This window comes from Drosophila mauritiana, chromosome 2L (assembly GCF_004382145.1).
Source record: "Drosophila mauritiana strain mau12 chromosome 2L, ASM438214v1, whole genome shotgun sequence".
Lineage (NCBI taxonomy): Eukaryota > Metazoa > Arthropoda > Insecta > Diptera > Drosophilidae > Drosophila > Drosophila mauritiana.
In genome coordinates, this window is record NC_046667.1 from 13,869,559 (window position 1) to 13,888,788 (window position 19,230).

The 19,230-nt window shown below is 39.7% G+C and overlaps 1 long non-coding RNA gene across 2 annotated transcripts in view; it reads right to left on the reverse strand.

The window, feature by feature from the left end:
* LOC117151060 overlaps window positions 1-19,230 on the reverse strand; it is a 36,227-nt gene that overhangs the window by 5,927 nt on the left and 11,070 nt on the right. Inside the window, exons 3-4 of one of the 2 annotated variants that reach the window (XR_004460803.1) lie at window positions 18,250-18,314; window positions 13,233-13,275 (exon numbers count right to left, since the gene is read on the reverse strand). This is a non-coding gene — a long non-coding RNA (uncharacterized LOC117151060). The remainder of the gene's footprint in view (window positions 1-13,232; window positions 13,276-18,249; window positions 18,315-19,230) is intronic. The other variant, XR_004460804.1, reaches the window with a different exon arrangement.

Genomic DNA, 19,230 nt, shown 5'->3' on the forward strand with positions numbered 1-19,230 from the left:
TTTTAATAGCACCCAAAAAAGAATCTTCGCCACTAATTCAATTCTCGTTAATGGTCTGCCCAACCTTGATGTTCATTAACCCACCAGACCGCCTCAAGTTCAATCACAAAGCCTCAGGGCGGAGCAAAATAAAAAAAAGGCGAAAAAAAATATATCAACTAATCAAAATGTCACACTTTCCATACAGAAAGCGGAGAAAAAATCTGCTGACAGCTGACAAAACCAAAGCAACCAAAACCAAAGCCCAGCAACTACAAACTACGAGCTTTTCTATGTGCGTGTGTGTGTAGTTTTTGTGGCGGAGGAAGGGGGCGTTGGCGCTTTACAATGAGCCATGGAATACTCGAGCAATTGCTGGTGGGTCCGATGGGTGGTTCATGGTGGTGCGCGGTGTGGTGCGGGGCGGTGGTGCTCAGATTACAGCAGACAGGGGCCAGGAAAACGCCGAGCGACGTTGACGACTCGCGACAATTGCCTCAACTTTGGCGTTAATGAACATGAGCACACTTTACCAAAGCGAGACGAGAGTTTTTCATGGCCCAAGCCCCCTTTCCATTCCATTTCAGGCCTGATTCCAAGACGGCATAATGAATTGATGTGGCTGCTGCCAGCGCGATGATTATGATGAGATCCAGTCGAGTCGAGCCGAGATGGAAAAAGCATAGACGGCGTAGCACAACTCGTCCACAATTTGTGAGAGAAGCGAAAGAGCGAACAAAAAGCATTTTAACATTTAATAATATGAAAATAATTGAAGCAATTACTAAAAGCAACATATACGAGTGACAGAGCGAAGGCACGATCAACACAATTAACCATATTTTAGTTTCTTTATGACCCAGACCGCTTGTGCGAGAATTGTTATATAAAGGCAAGAATAGATCGTGAGAGCTATAAAATCGATAAGTTTAATTTTTATTAATTAAATATTATACTTATATTCCACACATACATATAAGACAGTGATGTGCAATCCTTCTACCATTCGGTTAATGATATTACCTGTGCCACTTGCTTTTGTGGCCGATTAGTTAACCAGCTCGACTTACCAGCCTGTAAACTAGATCAATTACAGATTTTACCCTTTTCCCCGTTTGGTCCCTCAATCCTAATGTTACTACTTATCGAAGAAGGCAGAAAGCCGAAGCAAACAAGTAAGGGAAAAGGCAAACCACAGGCAGAAACAATTGACATTTGATTGACTGACAGTCGTTTGTCAGTTTTTTGACAATTAGGCGTCAAAGTGAAATTGCTTTCGATTTCATATGGAAACGGAGACATATGCCCCACAATTGCCTTGAAAACTGATTGGGAAATTCTGGGACTGGCCTTGATTGCCGTGGAACTATTTTTAACACAAAACTGTGTTTTGTTCACTATTTTTGCAGCTACCCAAAAAAAAAAGAGTCAAAGAGAAGGCCTGCCGAAATTGGGTCAAAATTATCCCACTTGGCATGAGAATTAAAATGGCAAGAATGACGACTACCAGAAAGAGAGAAGGAAAAATTTTAAACATTTGAATATAAAACTAATTGGGGGTCGTGCTCGAAAGACAAAAGTCTGAAATGATCAAGTTGGCGGCGATCATCCATCGGCTATCATCATGATTACCCTCATCTTTTGAGAATGGGGATTTTTGTGATCTTTTCGCTGGAAATGGGGCTGCTGAGTCCCCAAAGTCCATTTAGCATTGAACCAGTTTTTTATGATCTCCGGACAGTCAGTTCATTACGAAGATAAACACATCAATCGGCCAAATTTAATAGTATTTATTTGGTTTTCGTCTATTTTTACTGCTAATTTTCACAGTTTGCTCTTTGCTTTATTACATTTCGAATCGCATAAGACACATATTTGCCGGATGACAAACAACATTATGTCGTGTGTGTCGGCTTTTGTTTATAATGCCAAATTTAGAGGTTCACTGAACTGAACCGCTTGTCGCGTGGTCACCAGAAGAGGGGTAATTAGTGATGCCATTTGGTCTGAATTCCCCCTTTCGCCAATCGATCCAACTAGTTTATTTCACAGAATCCCATTGAGTGCTGGTGCTCACAAATAAATGATACACATCTTGTTCGGCTTCTAAGGCATCGATTACGTGCAGAGCATCTGTAACGAGCTCTCAGTCAAAGTAGGAGCAACAAATTGCATGGCTTGCACACTAAACCCATTCACTGCACATATAGAGTGGTGGTGGGTGGTTTTCCACTCGGGTGGAAAAACAGTTTCTCGAGTGCTGTTGCACCTGAGCCGAGGAAATCCCGCACGAAAAACTATTTGGCGAGTGTTTTTTATTGCACTCTTCAAGGCACCTGGTGTGCTAAGCTTATGTGCTCAAATATTCAGGGACAAAATAAAAACGCTTTTACGGGATTATATATTTTAAGCATCCCCGAATCCATTGTTTCTGATCACCTTTTTGGCGCACACAGCGTGTTTCGTGAGCTTGTGGCCATTAAAATGCGCTTTTATATCGCGGTTTTATGGCTAAGTTTTATTTAAATCTGGATCGTTTCGAGAGTTTTTCGTTGAGGCTGGGCAAGGTTTATTTTTATGCAACAGCCACGAGAACAGGCGAATTTCTTTGTTTACTTTTCGTGTGCGAGGAGAATCATTAAAAACTTGACCCAGTTTTTCGGGTGAGTCAAGCTCGTGCCAATATTTCTTGAACTTTGCGCTACGGCTATTTCTATTGCATAACTAGCGCACCTGGCGTGCACCGATAACGATTGGAATTCCGATTCCAAATCCTATTCCGATGACCAGCCGCCACCAAGCTCCAGCTTTAAAACCCCAGCTCAGCTTTGCCTTTGTTTCTGATTTGTTTGCCAGCCAAGGCTGTAGCAAATCCATTTACTCGCCTCAGTCAGCAACGACTTTGCAGTTTCAGTTGCAGTTTGGGTTTCAGTTTTTCGTCCATCTTACATCTTTCGAACAATGAAAAATTGGCAATCGTCATGAAAGCGAAGCATTCAAAAATAAAAACAAGTACCAGAAATCCGCGAAGCGCAAAGCAATTAGACATGCAATTCTCGAAAGTACAAGTAATGTCAAAGTTGTAATTAAAACACGTCCGTAAAGCTGTTCAAATTTTGAACAGATCATCGCCGTGAGGCAACTTATAAATAAATATAATAATAACTCCTAAATGGCTTAGCTTCAATTGTTACTGTTATGGCACTCGAGATGAGCTGCGTTATACAACTCCTGAAAGTGACATATTATGCATGCAAACTATTCATTCCATTTAGGCTAAAGTCAAACCATATATCACTTGGAGCGTCGAGCTACTCAACGCAGTGCAGCAGCAGCATCAGAAAACCGACAAAGTCAACTCACAAAAGAAATATGAGAAAACTCGTAAATAAGAAATGTCACAAAATTTCCATTTGAAAGGTTTTCTCTGGCATAGGAAAAAAAAGTCGAAAAGTGGAAGTATACAAACACAAGAGCGGGCCAAAAGTCAAGGTCTGTCAACTCTTCATCGCTGGAACATTTAAAGCGGAATAAATAAATTACAATGCAGACCAACAAAAATGGAAAGTAAATGAGTCGGGAAATGCAATACAGACAGTATTTCAACAAAAACCCAAAATTTCCACAGCAGAAAGTGCAAGTTAAAGGTCTGAATATTGATTGGTGGCTGGGGCGAAATACTTAATGAGCGTCAATGGCTGTCTAAACAATTTGTGAAGACTCATAATGAAGTTGTCAATTAGACGAGGAGAAAACCTTTCGCAAGCTGTTTTTAAATCAGCCAAAAGTTTTGCTAATTGTACTTAGAGGGGGAGGAGGGTGAAGCCGCTAAAATCCCTAACAAGTTGCTGGCCAAAGACGAAGACCTGAACTCCTGGGGTCCGAAACTTGCTAAACTGGCTTCGGAGGCTTTGGCTTCTTTCACATGGTCTTCGATGCAGGTTTTTGAAGATCATGGTCCAGCGAGCTAACAACTTGTTGTTACTCTTGTTGTTGTTGTCGCCAAACGCATGCCCCTTGATTGTTGTAGTTTTTGTTGTTGCTGCAGATGTTGGCGTTGCACTTAAGTGGCTAAAGATTTTTAAGGTTAATGCACTTGAGTTCGTTGTCGCTTCTTTGCTGACCAAACTTGGTTGCCCGGTTGTTGTGTTTGGTGTTACAACTATGACGGCAACTCCTTTCGTGATCTTGTCGCAATTTACATTTTCATGCACCAATAAATGCGTAAATAATAATTATCCGTTAGGCTCTGCACATAAATTGCCATCAATTTGCTTTTGGATCTTGTTTTTATGTTTTCCCTCATGATCATTTTTCGCGGCTTTTGATTTTGACAAATATTACGCATACGCAGCGTTAACCGGTGAGACACATGCCACATGCAATAAGGCACTTTCACTTGCTCACATTGCATGGTTAATTTAGGAGACAGATTATTCAACTGACTAATTTGTTACGAAAAAAGTGTGGAAAGGCGGTCCGAATGAAATTAACTAAGTTAATTCACATGCATATATAATAACAGTAGGTGAAGTCAAAGAGTGTGTCTATTTATTCTGAAAATTTCGATGTTTAATATATAATTACGGATTTTGTCTCAGTCAATTTCTTATGAAAATAAAACTTGTTATACTTTTCAAAGTAAACAAAATAACGATTTGCATGAATTTGTTTTGCATTAATTTTGCATCACATTTTTGTTATTTATTCATACAAAACGCACACTGAAAACCACCGAAACGTGATTTTATATGCATATAAAACTATTTCTGATTTCGGTGGCCAAATGGGTCAGTGCTGTCAGCAACTGCTTGATTTGGGTCAAATGTGCCCACAGAATATTAAGCAAACAGTTTTTTCGGCAAAGGAAGAAGGAAAAAAAGAATAAAAATTATTATTACCATTCGCATGGCAATAAAAAAACACACAAGAGATCGTAGAAACCCGAGAGGAAGTTGTTAATTAATACTCAAGACAGAGAGCTGGAAAAACTTCTGGGAGGCTCCGTTGCTCGGAGCTGGCAAGTCGGGTTTTTTAATTAAAAACTGGAACCGCATGGTTCTACGTTTTCTGTTTTTGTAGTTTTTGTATCCACAATTCTCTTTTTTATGCACGGGTAATTTGGTTACATTCGAGCTACTCCACCAAGGGCTATCTTCGAATTTCTTGTGGATGCTAAGTAGCGAATTAATGGGGCATTGTCGGTCCCTTCGTTGGGTGATAATGACTGGGTAAGTATCTTTTGGGGGCACGTGTACCCGAAAAAGTGTATGCATTTCTGAGTTTATATTGTTCCCGAACATACAGAATTCCTAGTGTTTAATCACACGTTTTTATGACCCTTTTGCTTACCTGGAATGAAAAGATATACAAATTTTGATTAGTCGTAGGCCATTTTCTAGATAGGTTTATATCGTATAAATTCTTGAAAACAATATCAGAACTCAGAGTGTTGCTTTTACTTCCCATTGAAAAGAATTTGTGGTTTCCGTCCCCGAAATCATTTCGAAGTCACTTTGGCAGCTACTTTCTATTGATAAAGCCGTTCAGATATAGACTTCCGCCCATTTCCTGTTCGGTTGCACCTTTTATTCGAAACTGTCTCCCTGATGCCGTCTATAAGTTGGCTATCTGCCTGGCCGCATAACTTGAGAAAACATCCAAGAAACTAAACAGAGCGTACTGCCGGCATTTTAAGGGCACCCAGGGTCGTCACGGCTATTTTTAAGTACCTGTGCGTATTTCTGCCCAAGTTGTATAGTTTTTTTTTGCTTTGTGTTCTTTTTGGCATGCAATAAATTTGTGTTTTCTGGTCACTTGCAAAAAGAAACTCACTGACAGCTGTCAGTGTCTGTATCGCGCCGTCGAAAAAGTATCTTAAAGATACTCGTTGAGACTGCACGATTCGCACTCGTTTCAGTTGATTTCCCTGCAGTGTATCCGCTACAAATCAAACTGCAACTTTCCAGTGATTGCGACAAATGTTTTCACTTTTCATTTCCAAACTAACAACCAACGCATTTGACAGCCACGCCCATTTCCTTGGCAATTCAACTCCAATTGATTGATTGATTCACTGGCGCGAGGTAATCAATTAAATATTAACTGCCATTGTCAATCAGTCAGTCTTACATCACTGCATTAATTACCAAGACGAGCCGTGACTTTAATCAATCCTGAAGTTGCATCAGTTGAGCCAAGTCAACGAACCAAGAGCCAACTCAACCCAATTTCCTATCAATTGCCGTCAGTTTCTTTTTTATTTTTCATTTTCTTGTTGTCATAGCAACAAAAGCAGCTCTTTAATGTATAATAGACAAGATCGAGTTGGAGAAACAAAAACAAAACCAAAAAAAATTGAAAAAGTGGAAGCTTTTGATTTAACCACTGCCTGCAGCCGCAGCCATGGCCAATCAATTTTTCTGTTTTTGTTTTTATTACTGCTGCTGACCATTGACCACCACCTCGACATCATCGATTCCAAGTCGCTGCTTAATCATAGTGGAGCAGCACCAAAATCCAGTCCATCCCATACCGTCCACTCGACTCCACTCCACTTCACTCCAAGTCCAAGACCCATACCAAGTCCAAGTCGAACAAGGAGCTCGCTTCATTATGCCAGCAGCAGATATTTCTTTTCCAGTCCGTGTTGCAGCCAACAGTTTTCATGTTGTCGCTGCTCCGATCATTGGCAATCATTGAATCATTTCACCCTTACCCCCGATCTTCCGCCCAAGGAGACCATCTATCTATCTATCTTATAAGCCATCTATCTGAACGCCTGCGTTCGGTTCGATTCACTGGCTCTGACCTACGATAAGTTTCGCTCTGCGCCTGATTATACTCATAAAACTTTCGTATCTCCAGCCAGGGCATGCATAATTGTCTGCTCCGGCATTTGGGATAGCATCTGAGGTCTTGTTTGCCTATAAACCTTTTCTTTTGGGTCGTCGGGGTTGGAATTGGTTGAGATACGGCTATTTTGCTGCAGCACGGCATACATTTTAGATTTGTGATTGCAATTAGATGCAAATGTGGGCGGATTGTGGAGAGCATGGGTTAGGATTTTTAATAAATTGGAAAGTCTACCTGGACTCATTTCCCAAATGCAGTTAAGCAAATGAAAGACCCATTTCTTTTAGTTGCCTTAAAAATGGAATTAATGTTCAATTTCTTATTTCCTCAACAGTTCTCTACCACAGCAATTAGCCCACTTAAAAACCGCCACCTGTTAACCACAAGCTAATATTTCTTAATAATCAGTATAAATTGCTCCAGCGCAATGAGAATTCAATTGAAAGAATCGTCTGCATTGACTAAGAGCAGAAGCATTTGAATTTGTATAAATAGATACAAATCACGGGCGGACTCGATTTTCCATGGGGAAAAAATTAGTAAACAACCGGGAAACGTGGGGCTACCTGATGTCTAAGTAAATAAATACGAGAGTGGCAAAAGCAGCAGGAAAGAGCTTGGATCGTGCGGTGCCCCCCAAAAGATAGGCATTTTCGAGCCCCACACATAAACTATGTAAGCCAGACGCCATCGAGACCGACCCAGTGACCAAGATATATGCTGGTCCAGAGAGGATGAGGCTGAAAACGAGGCGGAGAAAGGAATCGACATTCCCCGCGGTGTAAAGAATTTATGTGAATTTTCGTTTGTGCCCCACGAACACGTAACTCGACGATAATGAACGATGATCGGTCATAACAGAAGGAGGAGGAGATCTCCAATCTAGAACGTGCGATTAATGGGAACAGTTGGCTGGGTGCTGTGGCGCCCCCTGGCGTTCAAATTGTCATTGCATTGAAAATGAAAAGCGCCTGCGCGAACGAGTTTCGGCTTTTCCACAGTTTTCCTGAACGCGCCAGCCGCCGGTTTTGTTTTGCTTTCCTATTTTCGCAGTGAAATCGATATCGTCGATGTGTGCACGTTTTATAATTTTCCCAGTGAAATTTTCTTGATGTTGTATAGATGCATCTTCGAACTGCTAATATTGCTTTTTGTATCTTTTTTCTGTTGCTGGTTTGCTTCAGTTTCTGTTCGCTAATTAGCGCTTCTTTCTGTCTGTTTGAACTGCTTTCCAATTGAAAATAATTTTTTTTTCATCAAACGAAACAATTTTCACGCGCCAATTCCTGGCATTGTTTAAACGGCACGTAAGTAAAAAAGTTTTATATTTTTAGAAACTAAATGCGAACAGAAACACTCAACACTTAGGGGGATTTTGCAGATTACAGGAGAGTTTGCTAAGACCAACAGCAACAAAGTCAGATTTAATAAAAATTTAAAAATGTCGAAGCAGTTAATACTTTTTTTATTCCCAGTTTAAATATTTTCAACGACTTCATTGTAGGAAATTCCATTGGTTCTCCAAATTGATTCGTTAAATCAACGACTTCCTTTGGGTCAGTACAGCCATATGGTTTCTTCATTTCCCCGAAAATTTAGACAACACTTCCATCTAACAGCAGTAGTCAAGTTGTAAATTTTCAACAAATTTGTCAAAAATGCCATCAAGTTGCTTAAGAGGCTCGTAACTCATTTGCATTCAAAAAGAACTTAAACAGCATGTGGGTCAAAAAAAAAGAACCCCACAGGGGCCACACACAGCAACAGTCGAAGCAGAAACATAAACAAAACCGCCGCCAATTTATGACACTCCACAAAACACTGACAAAAAAGATTTCCAAATGCTGCGAGAGAACCCCCTCAAACTAATTGCATTTCCTGTCGGATTCCGGGAAGGGGGAACTTCCACAAAACGCATAAATTAACAACAAGCGCAACTTCCGATAGACAATAGAACAAAATAACATGGAATAAAATGGAACAAATGAAGCATAAGAGAAATAACAATCAGACAGGGGAGAACCATTCGAACCATTCCATTCAACCCAAAGTGGAACCAGGGACTTCTATTTGGAACAAATTCCAGCCAACTGGAGGGGAGTTGTCACAGCCGTTCAAGCTTGACGAGCGGAGTTTCGACTGCAGTTCTGCCCCCTCAGTTTCGACACTAAATGACCAACAGAACAGAGGCGTACGTGGTTGGAAAACTAAAAGGGGGCTTCACTTTCTAAACTTAATATTGTGTCAGAATATGTTATTGCGACAGGAAGTACATTCTTTAAAATACTTTTTGTATAATAACTATCTAACTAACTACTATATAACTAATAACTATCGCCATGTTAATTTTGGTGTGTTCTAGATGGAATTATTCAAGCGATCTTTCATATATCTTTTTTTCAAAAGTTAAAGCCCCCCTTAGCCCTTCAGAACTCTGATTATACCACATGCTGCACAACTCCATTGGATACGAAAGCAAGGGGAATGTTAATTAGTTCTGCTTTAGCTTGTTTATGCTGTTGTCTGTAGTTTATGTTGCTTAATTTTATTGCGCAGTGTAATTGCATTCCTGACCAGCGTTGGACCCCGAACAGCTGGGCCACAGAACGAACTCCTTCGCGGCAATAAAAAGAAGGCGAGAATATTAAACTCTAGACCATTTATTATAGCCCTTCTATGCAACTCAACGACATCCAGAACGGATGCTCCGCCATAAGAGCACCGGAGTATTCCAACGGTTTTCTAGCTAAAATCCATAAAACGAGCTATACTTTCGAGCTCGAGAGTTGAGAGTTGCTGAAGCGTATAAAAATTTGAAATTTGCATAAATTACTTAAGTAATTGGTGAGGAAAGGAATAAAGATTCATTAAGATTCGGCCATATGAGCAGTGAAGCGCATGCAACTATCAAGGTCTATAAAGTTTAGTAATAACGATTTTAAGACTATTCAATAAAGAATTTAATGATGAGCTTGCAAGAGAATGTCAATGCTGTGAACAAAAATAAACACTCGATACAACGTTCGTTTTCTTTAAAAAAAAATGAGGAGTAAAGCTTATTAGTAATTCAGCGTGTTTTGCCTTTTGTTTGCAAACACTTGATAGCATGTAGCGTTACTTTTTCCTGCCTTGATTTGCAATTTCCTGCTTATTATCCAAACAATAATAATAAACAAACATAAGTTTATTGCAATAAAAAATTACGCATTTATCGTTGGATTTTTATGTATTTTTTAACTAGTCATGACTTCAGAATCGAAAGCCTTGACCACCTGCTGCCAGCCAAAAAGACCTTCGCTTGCAATCGCAACGTCATTTTGCAGCTATTAGCTAACAATTTGATGCATGCAAAAGGTATATATCTCGATTTATTTATAGTTGCTGCCTCCGCCTTATCTAATCCAACCCAGTGACGCTGAGTCTCCTCAACTGTTCTATAAAGAATTACGCGTGGCACATTCACACAGCATCGGCCAACGGATTTCGTAATCTTCTGGCAAAAGTGGGTTGACTTGGGTTGGTTACGATTCTGGCTTCTGCTTTTTGCTTAGTGTGTCAGTCTAAATATATATTCGCTCATTGTTCGGCTGCATTTCAATTGTGCATTTCATTGGGGCACTACAATCTCAAGAGATCTATGCCAATTGATCTAGAGACGGACGGGCAGGTGGGAGCCAGAGCCAAACGTCGAACTGTTTTAACAAATGCGTTTATGCCGCTTCAGATCGTCCCATGTGGTTTCGCATTAATTTGTGGGAATGAAATGTTTGTCATTGTGATTCTTTGATTTGATTAATAAACAACAAACTACACAGCTCTGTTTACAAAAAGAAGTTCGTTGCATAACAATATGTAAACCAAAATGCACTGGCTTAGAAGCAAAAGCTCGCCTATCTTCTGATATTAATAGAGCATCTCAGCTTCGTTATCTCGGAATTCAGCGCACTGACGATTTCCATGTGATATCTTTAGCTTAATTGTTGCTACGTGTACTTTTCGAGAAAAATGTTTGTTGTCTTGGGGTAATTGTTGCTTATTTGCCTGCATGCTTGCCTGCCAGTCGTCTGCTGATCGTTTGACCGATCCGTTGCGCTTGGCTGTTGTATAATGTCAATTACTTGTGATTTACGACAGTTTAATGATAGACGGCGATACTCATAGGTTGCATGCGTCGAGGGTTGCCGAAGGAGATGCAGAAGGACGTGGGGCAGTGGCGAATCGCACTCACATACTTCGTAATAGTTGCTACATGATGCGAGCTTAGCATGTGATGGATGTGATATTTCAGCGCTGTGTTCTTGTGCCCAGTGTTGCATGTAATTGGCTCATAAAACTTGGCCAAACGAAAAAAAGAAAAGAAATGAAAGAATAGCCTTTGATGGGCGCAGGGAACCGCAACTCCTGCCAAAAGGGCAAATCGATTACGTGGCCAAGCTCACTTACTTAGATGTCAACAACTTTGCTCATCACCTAAGTGTCGAAGAGCGTGTGTGACGTAAGAAAGTTAGATGAACCTGAACTAAATCTGAACATGAATATGCACCGATGGCTCATCGTTTTAATATTCATGAGACAAGCCAAGAACTTTAGGTGTTGGCGGCTCTTCCAGTCGCACTAAATAACAATTAGCCGAATAAGGGTAAAGCTTTTTGTGAAATTTTTCATTTCATAGCTAAGCTAAATCACCGTTTTGGATAACGAGTTTTTGAAGAGGGGGCGCCAAAATTTCACTTTGAGATGCTGACGCGATTAAATGGACAGAGCAGAGTCGTCGATAAACAAATCGAAATTTGAAAGCCACTAATCGAGTGGAAAATTGAATGGCAGTTAATTACATGTATTATAAAAGATTGCACGAACGATTCATTTTTGGCAACATAAAACGCGTACCAATAATCGTTAATTTATAAAGATACCGCAGCTATCTTGTGTATAGAAAGCCAAAGTCATAAACTCATAAATTAATATAAACGAAATTTGATATTGGCAATATAAAAAAACTGACAATTTAACCAAGGCAATATGTGGAAAATATTTGATAAGATAAACAATTTATTGTTAGTTAACCTGGGGTAAACCACTTCATTTTCTAACATGGCATCAAAATGAGTAAGCAGGTTCTGCTTTAAGTTTTTGCAAGATGTTCGTATTTTTTTCTTGTGTTTCTATAGATATCTGTTTTGGTTCTAAGCTGAGAGGCTGAAACTACCGAAAGGGAAACGAACTCATTGAAATTCTTGTCAGGTTAGACGCGCGAATTGTGTGGAATAACAAAGGAAACACATCAAACCCATATCTGGATAGAACAAAATGGAGAGGGGCGGTTAGTTTATAAAAGCTATCATCTCTGTACGCAGACCCACGCCTCCCACTTTTCCCGCCCACTTGACGCTTTCCCTCTTTTCCGTTTAAGGCACCGCCGCCACTAAGCCCACTAAGTCCATCAGAAAGTTAATTTCCAACTGGCTTGTCAGTGGGCCACTAATAATAGCAAAATATGACCAAAGTGTTGAGCTCCAAATGCAGAAAAGTTTTAATTAGAAAAAATATTCCAGTATAATAAAGTTAATCTCAACTTTTCGCAGAAACCTTAAAGCCTTCGCATTGGTTGGGAGTGTGGGCTTAAAATGCGAAGGACCTGGGACAAAAGATGGTTTTTGTGGCAAGTATCTGCCAGTTGGCAGACAATACAGTTGACACATATCGGAGTGCATTCATTGTTTTTATCGCATACAGGAAGCTTGGAAAACTCGACACGAGGTTATTAAACTCCCTAGCAGAAAGCTTCTGTCAGCCAGTGCACTGATTTGTAATTGTTTTCTGTTTGACTCGTATTATTATTATTATTATTCGCTTTCCATCTACGTTTCATGCATTTATCAAGCCGCAAAGTTACTGGCTGATTAGAGAGTCGCGTCGCGATGTCGTTGCCACTTAGAAGTGGGTCACCGATTTGTTGACTCCGAAGAGGCGGCACTATAAAAGTATCTCTGCGGCACACATTGATAAACCCAGTTGGCAGTTGCACTTTAGGTTGCATTATGCATTTGGTGATTTTACGGCGTTACTTTGTCGTTGCTGTTGTATTTATAATGGAATTTACGATAGTTGTGGGAGTGCTGCTGATTCCATATCAATCGTTTTAGTAACACTAGGTTAGTGGAGCAAATTGGGCAGAGGTATGTGCCTAGATAAGGTTTTGATTTTGAATGGGGCTAATGGCAGATTATTGACTCGGCGACCAATGACCCATGTGGGGAGTTTGGAAACAACCGCTTGCGCAAGAACTTTATTAGCCATTCGATACGCTTCGCAACAAAATTCAATTAATTACTTTTGTGTTCCCTTTCTGGCAACATGACACTCCACTCCAGTCCGATTGGCAAAGTTCAACTCACCTTGTCCAAAACAAAAAGGTTTACTCCTGCGCAATCAAGACGTCTGCAAAAAAAAAAGAAGAAGGGGGAAAAGCACACACAGTCCATGGTTAGATAAATGCCAGACAAAATTGCCAATCAAATAAAAATAATTATTAATTACAGCCAACGAGACAACTTGTTCTAGCCAGGCTATTAAAATTAATCAAAGTCGCTGCGTTACAACGCAATGCCATGTAGGAGATAATAAATTGTGGTACTTATTCTACCTGAACCACATAAACAAAGTGGCAGCAACAACCACCGATTAATGGTACTGGTACACCCACCACCACCAACGACCAACGACCAAGCAAAACTTGTCAACTGTAACGCAAGACAATCGACGAATAAAAAAATATGCATAAATTAATATAGAGATAAACAAGGGAAAAGGAGTCCATAATATCGAGTGCGATGACGAGCCATGTAACTACTGCAAATTGTCATGAAAGTCAGGGTTATATTTACGGGCGGCACATGTGCGTAGAGAAGTGGGGAGTTGCATGCTAAAGCCAGACTAATTTCATGCTCAGTGGCGCAGTATCTTTTATAATTGATAGAGGTTGGGGGCACAACAGACAGTAAAAGTAACTTGGGCCCAAAGTGGTTACTTGATATCGCAACAATCACAACTTGTCGAGGACAGGCGGCTGGATTTCGCAAGCTGATGACAAAGTTGGCAAACTTTGTGCCAGTCAACTTGGTTGGAAAAGAAGGGGAACGTAAGCTGGGAGGTAGTGATAAGTCGGGTTGGGAATACAAAATTTTAATATAAAATTGTACAGTCTTGAGAAAAATAAACAATAAAAGAACCAACTTAATTGACTTTATATGGGCACAAGTAGCATACAAAAGACCCCTATCAAATTATCCATTTCATGTACTCCATAACAATTTCTTGCTTCTATGACGCACTCTCACACTAGATCATTCGCCCTTTCCCAGCTGTAACCTCAAGTTCATTAGCACCCATAGAACCCCTCCTAGTAAACTAAACTCGCGTAGTTACTACAACAAATTGCCAATCAACTTCCAGCGATTGTCGTTGTCCTCGTCGTTGTCGTTGTCGTTCGTTGGCCCCAAAAAGGCGGACTAACCACCGACAATCCCACACCACCCACCATCCTACACCCTGGTGTAACAGCTGATGACACGCACTTTGCGTGTTTATTTAATAAATAAAAATTTGCATAAATTTGCCAATGTGAGCGAACGAATTGCAGAAGCGCTGTTGACATTTCTCCCGCATTTGTGAAGCGTTGACGCCAAGTCGAACGAATAGAAATGCAAACACATTTATTCCGCCATTATTTATGGCCTTGCAGAAAAAAAGAAGGATTTATTGTGCTAGAAAATCACAGTATAAAAGAATGCTGTCATAAATGCAAAGTGGTTATATTTATGGGCAACTTAAATTACATCAAGCTCAGCTCAAGATAAAAATCAAACGGCTATCCATTTGGTTTTATGATGATCTGTCATTTTGGCTATGTTTGAGCTTAATAATGCAATATAAGCCAATATAATAAAATGATTATATTTCGCTAATGATAAAATACACCCTTTATTTAATAGCAAACCTAAGCGAATAATTGAATATGACTCAATCTTAAGAGCATTGGCACATGTGTACATTATGTATTAATCTTTCTCGGCTTAGTGGAGCACTTCCCACAACCCATTAGCCCCATACATCAGAGGTCTGTTCTTAAGCCGTGTCTGGAATCGCCTTGAACCCGGCCAAGCCCCATGTCTTATGTCAGCTCAAGTTACTTCGCAGCTAGCCACTCATCTTGTAAGCGATCAATCTCCAACTGCTTTGCATCTCAGTAAGTCAGGCGAACTAATAACCCGCCATCAGATTTCTGGGCGCCCCGCTAAAGTGTAACTAATATGCGATCTTCGCGATGGCTAGACCGTAGTGCCTTTTGATTAATGGTTGCCGCTACTGTATCTACTGCAGGGGATGGGGGGAGCGCTTCAGATTTACAAAAGCATAGAGCATAGAAATTTATGCGCGTTTCGATTCGAGACGCACGACGATCGCAACGGATCAGATCTCAAAACAAAGCGAAGAGCCAGAGGCGCAAACTACAAAATTATAGAAGATCGAGTTCTCGATCGCGATCGCATTCTCGTTTAGTGTGGGCTTTCATTTGGCTATGAAGTTAATCGACATTAAGTGATTGGCCAGTGTGTGAGTGTGTGTTTGTGTGTGCCTTAAATGGCCAATCTTCAATGTTGAGCTAAACCATTTATCTTCCGCTCGGTGGCTAAAGTTAGGAGCAAGCTGGTTGTTTCCTTTCCTTTACCCTGGTCAAACTAAGACCCCAATTAGCGACAATCATTTTTCATTTGTCAGCAATCAGATAGTGGAGTCATACAACCAATATTACTGGTTATCTGGTCATTATCTCCGTCTCAGTTCTCAATGTCAAGTCAAGCCGGACTGAGCTACTTTACAAATCATAGTTCTGTTTGCCCAATTCTCAGTGCAATTTTGTATCTTACAGATACACATAATAGCTGGGCTCTTGCAGTCTTGTGAAATGTTCGCTATTATATAACGGGTTTTACTATTTTGTTTCTTGTTGTTGCTCACACCGGAATAATTATGCCAAATATTCAAATAAATTATCAACTAGAACAATTGCCGGGGCGGAGAACTGGAAGCGAGGGAGGGGAGGCTGAACAGCTGCACAGTAGCAGCGATTTTCAGCTTTTGTTATTCACATTGTTGCACAAAAGTTTTACATGATAATAAATTTAAGTGCGAGCGAGTGAGATGGAGCTAGAAATGCGGGGCTATTCGCCTTTTCTTTCTTTCTTTCCATCTACAGGGTTTCTGAGTGGGCCAGAGATGAGGCTATTGTCTGTTTGCTTGGCTTACAATAAAGTTGGACTATGCATTTTGCAGGGTGTCGGCTTGTCAAATGACAAAAGCGCACAGAAATTTACTTATTTTTATAAATTAGATTATAGCGGCAAGCCGAATGAATGAATGAACTAATCTGCTTCAAATGGATAAGTGATGTGAAAAAAATGACCAGAATTTGGTTTTAAATTGTATAAGTATTAAAAGTCGTTTATATTATTTCTTCTTTATATATCTACTATGCACAACGAAACCAGAAACCTCAGCGAAGATGATTAGGCCATGCCCATTTCCGGACAAAATGTTATGCATATTGAAAAGCCTTCGAGACACGATATTAGCGTGAATAATTATTCATATTCATTATGGCCATTAGCCGCAGTGCTGGTGAATGGAATACTTTACACTTGTCCAGTTTGGTTTTGTGTTGTCTTTCGCTCATTTTCCCCCTTATGGCTTGGAATTTTTCCGATGGGGGGGCCAAAAAAAGAAAATGCAGCGCGTACACATGCATATGCCTGGCGAATGCCAAGCAGTCGCCTTGGCACTGGAGGTGTTTTCTTGGCACTTGATTAAAATGCAGCGACTGCGTTTCGATGGCCATAAGTGCCACTGGGAAACTGCAATCTATGGGCGTTGCACATGTGATAATTCTTGATCCGGGAATTTGCGGAAGTTTTGTTTAACTCAACGAACAGCTGTATGCAGGGTGCGGTCTGGGAACTCTATCTATCTGCTTGGTTACCCTGCCTTTTGTTGTTTGCCGACCAGCTGACATATCAAATATTTAATTATCGCATGTTTTACCTTAAAATTTATTCTTTTGCGGTTTGTTTATATATATTATATATTATATGCTTTTTATGAGCGCTTCTCGTGTGCAATAACCTTGCCAACAAGAGCTCAACAAACTTGACATGAAAGCATTTTACACAAAAACACAGCCAAAACTCAACAAAAAAGGAATAAAAGAGCCAAGCGCGCCATCTAAGATAAGTTCAAATTGGTGTTATTTTTGATGTTTTTCGTTTTTTAAACCGATCTTATTCGGCGCGGCAAGCATGAAAAGTGGCTCATTGAATGCTCTTGTTAAGCTTGATTTTATTGTGCTCACATACGAACATACATATATGTACACTTGTAGATTGTACATTTGTACATATGTTTGTTCGCGATTTCATTCGAATTTTACGATGTTTACATTTCACTTTGTTTGTTCGTTGCGATTTAATTCGCTTCCTAGCCGCACAAGGCTGAGGTTGACTTTCACGCATCATGAAAACGTCCGTCTCGTGTCGAATTCCATTTCATTACCTCCATTTACAGTTCTGTATTATTTTGTAATTCGAAATCGATTTCGCTTGGCAATTTGTGTGGAAATGTCTGAGCAACAGCAAGGCTGTTTCACTAATCAACGAATGTGCTCTTTAGCTATGTGCTATTGTTATACGACCCATCTTATCGCAAGGGGTATCATATGAAACAATGTAAACTGCGGTTTCAAGGGGAAGGCACTTTAATGGGAAGTTTGGCACAAAGAAGTTATCTATAGTGTCTTGCTTGCACCCTGTGTATTTAGCTGTTTATAGTTTATACTGTTCAGGAAACACATTTTCGGTCATTTTCATGACACATTGTGTCAACTCCATTCGACAGAGCTCAATGGCATTTTTTCCTTATCATTTCGCCTTGCTTTCAGCTGTTCCAGCAGTTTACATTGAAATATGCACGATTTGATATCGACGAATGGTCCCAGAAACAATAAACAAAACTGTGATTCCGCATTATTGCCTTAGAGCATATTGCGACGCCAGAAATTTCATAGAAATGTGATTTTAATTCTATATTTGTAGGAATTTCATATCTCTAAGTGCAATAAATTGCAATTACTTATGCATACATTTTTGAAGCCCAAGACAAAGACAGATTGAGAAAAATGAATCTAGTCTGAATGAATTCACTTGTTATTCACTGCGCAGCCATTTGAATTTCATTATCGCAGTCGCTTACGCCTTTAAAGCAGTTTAATGTGTGACAGTTTATTTGCATTAAACGTAAAAGCTTCAATCCGGAAAATATTATTAAAAAAAAAGGTATAAAATATATCAATACGAGTCTTACCTAAGATTACTCAAATTCTTGTTGATTAGTTTCTCACTATATGTTCACACAAAACATAAAGAATTCTGTAAAGATAAGAAATAATTTAGCGTTAGAAAACGGGTTCTATTAATCAAAAAGAAGATATCGATAAGCTTTTGCCTGCAGAATAAACGACCTAATTATGTCACTTATAAGTGACCCTGTTCCCACGAAGACAACAAAACCTTATCTATTAACAAGTTCTACTGTCCTAAATATACCCCAAAAAATAAACAATTGTAAAATTACCGCGCATTTATATAACGAAATAAATTCAGTAGAAATATCTTATGTATGTAAACCTAATTCTATCTTCACCTTATCGCGGTGCGTGTCTGCAACGTAAATGTTTAATTGATAAGCAAAGGGGTATATCAAAAGTGCGGAAAACCAGCCCGCCTAATCAGTAATTGGGGGCGTATGTGAGTCAGTGGTTGATAACACATGGGAATCCAAGTTGTTATCACAATTGAAACATTATTCATACCATTCAAATATTACAATATAATGCGACATATATACAATTTACTAGTATGGTAAAGCGTTTGATATCAAATTATTAACCATAATTTTACCACCAGCACCACTGCACTTTTTCAAACATTAATTAAATGAGTTCGTTAATCAACGTGTGATTAAGTAACATGAAATTAACAATGCAAAAGGTAAATACAAGCAATAAATTAACAGCTTAACTGCAGAAATCGCCGCTCCTTTTAATCGGAAAAAAATCGAAAGTGTCGACGGACTGGGGATATATTTTGCAAGGCTAACAAATCTTCAGATCGTGTGTTTGTTTGCATGACTCTGACTGACTTCGACGATTCGATATATTTTGTTTTGTTTCCTTTAATAATTTGCATGCCGGGGCAATTTTTCATTTTATATTTACTGAGCTTCCTTGGTTTCCCCATATTGTTTATGATTCAAAGGCAGCTGGCTAAGGCAACCAAGCCTCCA